This window comes from Cotesia glomerata, unplaced genomic scaffold, assembly GCF_020080835.1.
Source record: "Cotesia glomerata isolate CgM1 unplaced genomic scaffold, MPM_Cglom_v2.3 scaffold_17, whole genome shotgun sequence".
NCBI lineage: Eukaryota > Metazoa > Arthropoda > Insecta > Hymenoptera > Braconidae > Cotesia > Cotesia glomerata.
Genome location: NW_025402108.1, coordinates 170,918 through 178,974, shown reverse-complemented (window position 1 = coordinate 178,974; position 8,057 = coordinate 170,918).

The window sequence follows — 8,057 nt, the reverse complement described above, 5'->3', positions numbered from 1 at the left end:
ATGCATTATAAGCGTCGAGGAATAATGTTGGAGCTGCCTTTATGATGGTTTTCAAGGCTATATTAGGGATTTCGTCCAATCCCGGCGCTTTATTATTCCCTACACGGTTACAGGCCTCCAGTAGTTCTTCTTCAGTGACAGGTGGAATGTCGTCCAGTTCGCCTGGCGCCAACTGGTAATCGAAGTTGCGTTGCTGTGGGAACAGTGCAGTGACGATTTTCTGAAGAAGTTGAGGACACGTAGGTGATGGCATTTGTTGTTTTTTCAGGTGGGTCATAACCACCTTATAAGGCATACCCCACACGTCTTTATCCACCTCGTATATAAGCTCTTTCCAGCATCTTCTTTTGCTCTCTTTGATGGCTTTATTCAGTTCACGACGCGCCTTTTTGTACTCTGCGATCAGCTCCGCAGAGTAAGGTCGTCGATAGCCACGCTGGGATATTCTTATTTTCTTTAGACACTCTTTCCGAAGAACACTGATGTGGTCGTTCCACCAGTGCACTGCCGGGCGTTGGCTTATGCTGTGTTTCCGGACCATACTGGCGTCACAGGCCTGGACAACTCTTTTCATCAGGTCCTTGGTCATTTCTTCTGCGGATCCAGTAGCAATCGGTTCACTATTAAGGGCTATTACCAATGTGCTTGTGTCAAAAGGCTTCACTTTCCATCCAATGGTATTGAATGACTTGATTGGTCTTCTTGTATTCCGGTCATGTGATATTTCCCAGAGAATTGCCTTGTGGTCACTGGCTATGTAGATATCCATCACCTTCCAGTCGTGTTTCCCACTGATGAGGCTGCTGCTGACGAAAGTGAGATCTACGATAGAGCTTGCTTCTCCTTTAGTATAGGTTGGCGTATCACCACTGTTGAGCTGGACTACATCTAGTGTAGAGAAAGCTTCTAGGAGTGCTTTTCCTCGCGCATTTGTCTGCTTGCTGCCCCAGTCTACTGCCCAGGAGTTGAAGTCACCGGCAATCGCGACCGGATAATGCTGCTTGGCGTCCTCGGTCAGTTTGTCCAAGAATTCAGTGAATTCAACAATGGATAGGCTAGGTGGTGCATAACAGCTGTAGAAACGGATGCCGTTAACTGTTGCTGCTACAAAGCCGGCATTATCATTGTTAACTACACTCTGGAAGGGATGCTTACCACAAGACCAGATGACAGCCTTGGTGGTGCTGTCAGATTCCCAAGGCTGGGTATTCAGGTATCTGTATGGCTCTGCTATCATTACTAAGTCTAACTCTAGTTCTCTTGCTGTTTGCATAAGCAGATCATGTGCAGCTTCGCAATGGTTTAGGTTTAGCTGCAATATCTTCATGTCTGTTTGTTTGTTATCTTCTGGAGTGCCTCTTTAAATACTGGGCACCTGGATGCGCCGGCATGATGAGCCGAGTTCTCCGCACTTTGATTCGCGCATAATACACATTTCGCTGGGTTTTTGCATTCAGCAATCTTGTGTCCCTCTTGTCCGCACCTAATACATAGCTTAGACCGATCCACATTGCTCTTGCACTGGGATCCAAGATGTCCAAAGTGCCAGCACTTGAAACATTGGATTGGTCTCCTCGTAGCTCTGATTCGGCAGTTGGTCCAGCCGATCCGGACTTTACCGCTTCCTGTCAATATCTTGCGCGCTGCAGCTGCTGGTAGTGTCACAACAGCTGTCTGAGTACCTCTGTAGGCCTTATGAATCTTAATTGTCCCTAGTGGTATCTCGCAGGTTTCTCCGATTTCCGTTTGCAAGGCAGCCTGAATATCCTCCTTGGTTGTGGTACTGTCAAGATCTCGGATTTCAACGTCTTCCTGTGGCCCTTTGCAGATTACCTTCGCGTCTTCTTGGAGGATGTCCGCGATGGTCTTCTGTAAGGCTTGGCCTCGGTCAGCGCTCTTCCTCGAAAGCGTAATCAGCAAGCTCCCGGTCCTAGTTCTTTGGATCTTATCCACTGTAGTACGGACCTGTTCGTCAGGGACGTCCTGCTTTATTCGCTTCAGAATTTCAGCATACTTTGCCGTCTCTGCGGGGCGGATGATCAGCGCGTCCGGCCTGATCCGTTTGCGCGGTTCTTTCCGATTAGGCTCTGGCCTGGACTCCTTCGGCGGTTGCTTCTGGAGCTTTTCTACTGCTTGCTCTCTCTTGAACTTCCTTGACTGGACTTTTTGCCATTCATTCACCTCCTTTTTTCCGCCGTTCTGTGTTACCGCGTTTTTCGGGGGACTTGGTTTAAGATCCTTCTTCTTCTTAGTACGGCTGGTCATTGAGTCTGGGGAATTTCGTTCTTTCCTTTTCCCGGGCCTGATATCAGTTCCAGTTTCCTCTCCGTCTCCGACAACTGACTCGATGTCACCCTCGCCACCTGTGTCCATCTCCTCGACAAACGTGTCGGCTTTTGCTGGTGAAACCGCTGTCACACTCGTCTTCATCACGATATTACCGTGTTGTTGTTGGATCTCCTGCCATTCTTGGTCCAGTTTTTTGAACCTTCTCAGGGCACTGCAGATGTTCGTCGACTTCGACTTGATCTCCTTGTGGACATTTTGCTTGGTTTGGAGAAAGTCCTGCAGTCCACTGACTAGCTTCTCCAGATGTGCCAGCGCATCTGTCCTCTTCATCTTTGCACTAAGTAGCAGTGCGTCTTGCTGGGCATGAGGCCCGTTTTCACTCTTGTTTGTTTCCTGTGCATTACTCATACTTTTTAATTTACCAGCGCATCGTACGGAGTGGAGCGGGTTGCCATAACTAGGAACGGGTGTACCCTCGGAGATAGTACTCCTACCCCAGTTCCCTGAGGCCTAGCCGACACTTAGCCAGTCCCGGAATACACGGACGGGCTAGACTCGCTCGGAGCGGTGAAGATTCCGATCTCTAACACTCACTGCGTACTTCCTGATCAAGGCCCGAAGTGGCTGGCTCCTGATCCACTGCTGCAACTTACACCTCCGTAGAGCAAGCTCACATCAGCCGTGGCCTGCATCGTCGGAAACTACGATACAGTTTCCGGTCACTCCCAGTGGGTCACAGCAGAGAACGATCGTCTTGTTAGGTCAGTTAGTGCGACCAACCCATTAAAGGGGAGTTTTGTCCACGGGAGCGTATTTTGTTTGGTTATTTTGCTTGGCTCCTACCCGCTGTACCTCATCAACTAAGAGATTAAGTGTCATCCAAGGACAGCGAGCGTTCTCCCATCCGCTCGGGGAGACGCGCCCGGTAGCAGTATCTCTTCTGCCCCGAGTGTGTGTGTGTGTGTGTGTGTGTGTGTGTTTGTGGAAGTATGTGAATCGCTTATAACTTTTGAACGGCTTGACCCATTTTATCGTAGTTGGTGCTTTAAACGGCTTGATGGATCAGCTCTAAAAACTAATTAGCTCTTAAACTCAAAAAACCATGTTGATCGCCACCAGTCTGGTCAAAGTCGGTTGATTCGTTCAGAAGATATCGTGAACGAAAGAAAACCGAAAAAAGTATTTTTCTCGGAATAACTCCGAAATTCCTAGCTTGATAAATTTAAAGTTGGAGACTTTTCATGAGGCTTAAAAAACTGCTTCGAATGCTTTCATTCGCGTGAAAATCGGTTTATTCATTCAAATGTTATTGCGGTTTGAAAATTAAAAAAATAGTGTTTTATCAAATCTCTATCAGACTTTTGAGCTCAAAGAGCTCAAAAGCATAGAAAAGTCATCTTTTTGAGCTCGGAGAGTTCAAAAGAACAGAAATTGTATTTTTGAGCTCGAAGGGCTCAAAAACGTCATAGGTGCAATTTTGAGCGCCTAAATATGGAATTAGCGGGAAGTTGCAGGGATGGCCTTCAGGGTCAACCGTTTTCCTAATTTTTTTTTTTTAATTTTTTATCAAATGGCACGGGCCAGACTTGAAAATTAACTATAGCTTAGTCCTGGATACCAGGCATGGGCCAGTCCTGGTAGCCAGGCATGGGCCAGTTCTGGTAGGCAGGCATGGGCCAGTCCTGGTAACCAGGCTTGGGCCAGCGTTATTATTCCAGACTTAAACCAAGACTGGGCCAACTCTGGTTTACAAGCCTGGGTTGCCATTCAACAGCCATGGATTGGTTTCCCAGTCTTGGCTAACCCTTGGGTAATCATTGAGTCGACCAAGGCTAGATTGCCCAGTCCTGGCTCAAGTCTGGGCCGCTATTGAATGGCCGAGGCTAGGTTAAATAGTCTTGGTCCAAGCTTGGGTTGCCAATGAATTGCCAAGGCTAGGTTAGCCAGTTTTGGCCCAAGCATGGGTCAGCAATGAATGGCCAAGGCTAGGTTAGCCAGTCTTGGCCCAAGTTTGGCCCCTTCGTCAACTCTGGGAGCTTCCTGCATGGGGTGTTCCGCCAACTCCGTCACAATGCCCTTTTTCGTGAGCTGTTACGAAGAAATTCCATTCGACGATTACACCAAACTTTTCACGATAATACGATAAATTACTGAAATGCTTGTAATTTTTATTTTGCTGAGGTGCATCATATGAAAAGAAAAATATTTTAATGACTGTAGACCGTAGAGACTTAATAAAATTGATCATTATCTCAGACTAAACATGAACAGCAATATAATCATGGTTCAGGCAATCAGAAATGATAACCATACTGTGATGACTAAGTTGATTGACTACCTTATAATAAATAACGACTGTGTAAACTGTTGCTTGATCAGTATTCCAGTGGAATCCCGGTGCAGCATCTTGAACAACAAAACCATAATTTTCAGCAAAATCAACGATTACTATAAATTTGTTCTCTGTTATAGATTCTTTTAACGCTCTCAAATAAGCCGCTTGCTCTTTTGCAATGAAATGATGTGGTAATAAAGCAACAAGTTTTTCACAAAAGTCATCAACAAAATCCAAAGTACTTTTAATAGTTGTTTCAATTGTTACTTTCAGAGTAGACACCCATTGTTTGTAACTTTCTTCATCGATCCCATTATTATCTATTTCGGTTAGTAATCACTGTTTTATGTTTTAAACACCTGGACAATTAGTACATGTATTAAAATAGCACTCAGTCGTTGGTTTTTTACACACAATTGCATTTAAAAAGTTGTTAAAGGTTTCCACTGGCAAATTTGAGCCTTCAGTTAATCGGCATAACTTACCACCTAAAGTCATGAGTTTTATATTCTGATGAATCGAACAAACACAAACTGTGTGAGTACCAGATCTACTAGCTAAAATACAGTGTTTTGGGCATAATGATGCAAATTAAGAGAATCCAATTTCAATTTCGGAAAATCTTGATTTGAATATCTTATGCAACTCTTTTAAATTACAAAGTACTAAACGTTTTTGCATTTGAACTTTCGTACCATCATCATTACGCAATTAAAAAAAAAATCTTTTTTTCCTGGCATCATACGACTCATTTCATCATCATTATAAAAATTCATAACAGCCGATGACACTTCAGGAGATAATCTATGGCCTGAAAATAACGATGTTATAAATTAATTTATAAATATTCACGCATTGGTGATTCCAAACAAGATTTATTTGTAACTAAATACCTCACCGATTTTTTTCTCAGGTATTAGTAAAACTCTTTTTCAGCAGCAAGCTTCCTCGCTAATCGTGCCATGTACGCAGTAGCACCCATTACTTCGACAATCTTATCAATGCTCCAACTAAACGGCATTAGAATCAAAATTTGTAAATGTAACGATTTGCTTGTATCAGTATCATTAAACTTTTCTCTCAATTTTTCAATTATTTCAGCAGCATCTGTATCGCTTTATTGAAATTCTAAAGCATTTTGTACTCCTAACGCCTTTCTCAAACTACAAGCAACACGGGTGATTTCATTGTTCAAATACCTATAATCATTCTGTCTTCTAATAAGCACCGGGGATTGGTTTCCCGTAAAAAAATATTCTTATCAAACCTGATATGTCTTGACATGGCCATATCAAAATTTTTGATATAATTATATCGGGCCTGATATGATCTGATATGTCCATGTATAATTTTTGATAGGTCCTGATATGACCTGATATAAAAATTGGCCATATCATTATCTATACATAATTTTTTGATATATTCCGATATGGCTTGATATGGTCTGATATAATTTGATATACCCGTTTATAATTTTTTGATATTTTCTGATATGATTTTATCAGGCCGGATATGACTTGATAGGATCATACTTGATAGGATCATATATGATCGTTTATGCATTCATTCTGTAGAAATATCTTCCGATCTGACTTAATAGTATCAAATAAAGCCAAATCTGAGTAATAATTCTGTTATACGGTCACTAGGTTTTTTAAGTCTAAGAATTAGCAAATTTACATTTTTAATTTTTTTTTAATTAATACATTTTATGGCAGATTTACGGTATACATTATAAAAAGGCCATTCGGCAGCCGAAATGAAAGTAGATTTCATGATGAATGAAAAAAATACTACTAGGGTTGAATATGAAAAAAAAAAATAAATTTCTGTTACATTAAACAACAATTACGTCTAAACGAATGCAAAAGTAAAATTTTATTAAATCTGTCTGAGAAAGTAAGTAATTTTTGGCCTAGACTGATAATGAGGTACACAAATTAAAGCTTATTTAATAAGCTTTCAGATGCCATTTATAGAATTTTCATAAGATATCGCGTTTAATTGTAATTGCACGGAAATACGGTAAAAGTGAAAATTTTTGCGACTTTTGAAATTTTTTAAATTGCTATTATTCCTAAACTATTTAATTTAGAAAAATAAGTAAGTATACAAATTAAAGATTTATAAGATAAATAAGCTTTCCAATGCAATATATAGAAATCCGATAGGATGTCGTGTTCTATTGTTATTTCACGGAAATAACGTAAAAGCGAAAATTTTTTGCGATTTTTGAAAATTTTTGAATTGCTCTCATTTCTAAACTAATCAACAGATTTGGCTCATCTTAGAACTTAACCTCGGAAATCGTCCTAAGAATAAGTATGTTACGTTTTATTGAGATCCGTATAGAGTTACAGGAGTTAAAGAAGAGACAATGCCGATTAGATCGTATATATATACATACACTAGCTGTTACCCGCCCGCTTCGCTGGGTGCTTTATAGAATTGCATTTTTAGATCTAGACTTGAAATTTAATTAGAGTATTGTTTTGACTTGCACAGATTCCAAATGAGTGTTGAAAGTTTTAGTTAATGTCATTGCAAGTCTCATAAGTAAAGTTGAAGTCTGTCTAGCTTCAAGTGCGAAGAATTTTTTTGTCATTTAAAATTTTCTCAGCGATATCAATTTTTCATAGAAAATAAACTTAACATGTTTTTTACATACCCAGTGTTTAGAAAATGCATTCATTTTAATCAGTAACATTCCCTCGATCCCGTAATAAGAACAATTTATAAGTTATGTAATCAGCGAAAATAACATGTATGTAAAATTCTAAGTTCGTTGACCGAATTACTACATATAATGTTAAGTTTTGGAAACCTTACAATGACTTTTTTCCCGCTGGTAAAGAGTTGCAAGGAAATTTTTAGCAAATGTTATTGAAACTCAGTAGACAGGGTCTAAATTTTATGTTTCAAAAAGTTCTAGTTGATAAACAACAACATTTTCAGTAGATTTCATAGATATCTAACTATTTTAATTCTTGAAACCAATTTTACCATAACCAAACATACGATCAGCATATAAATATAAATTTTCAACACTTAGTTCACCAGACATGATTAGCTTCTTTCTTTAACTTTTTAGGTAGATTTCTATAGAAATATAACTATTGTAGCCGGTCTCATGTTGTAATTTTAGGAAAATTTTATCATAATATGTTTTATTTTATCGAGTAATGTCGAAAAATGGCATTGGCTCAAAAGTTTATATATGTATTTATGTATATACTAGCTGATACCCACTCGCTTCGCTGGGCATACAATAAAATTTTATGTTGTAACCTAGATGAAAAATATAAACAAAATGATTAATTTCAAAAAGATAATTAATATAAATTTTGAATTAGAGAAAAGTGATTGTTTATGATAACCGGTGTTAGCGAGTATTAAATATATGAGAAAAGTATTTTATTATTAATAATCAATC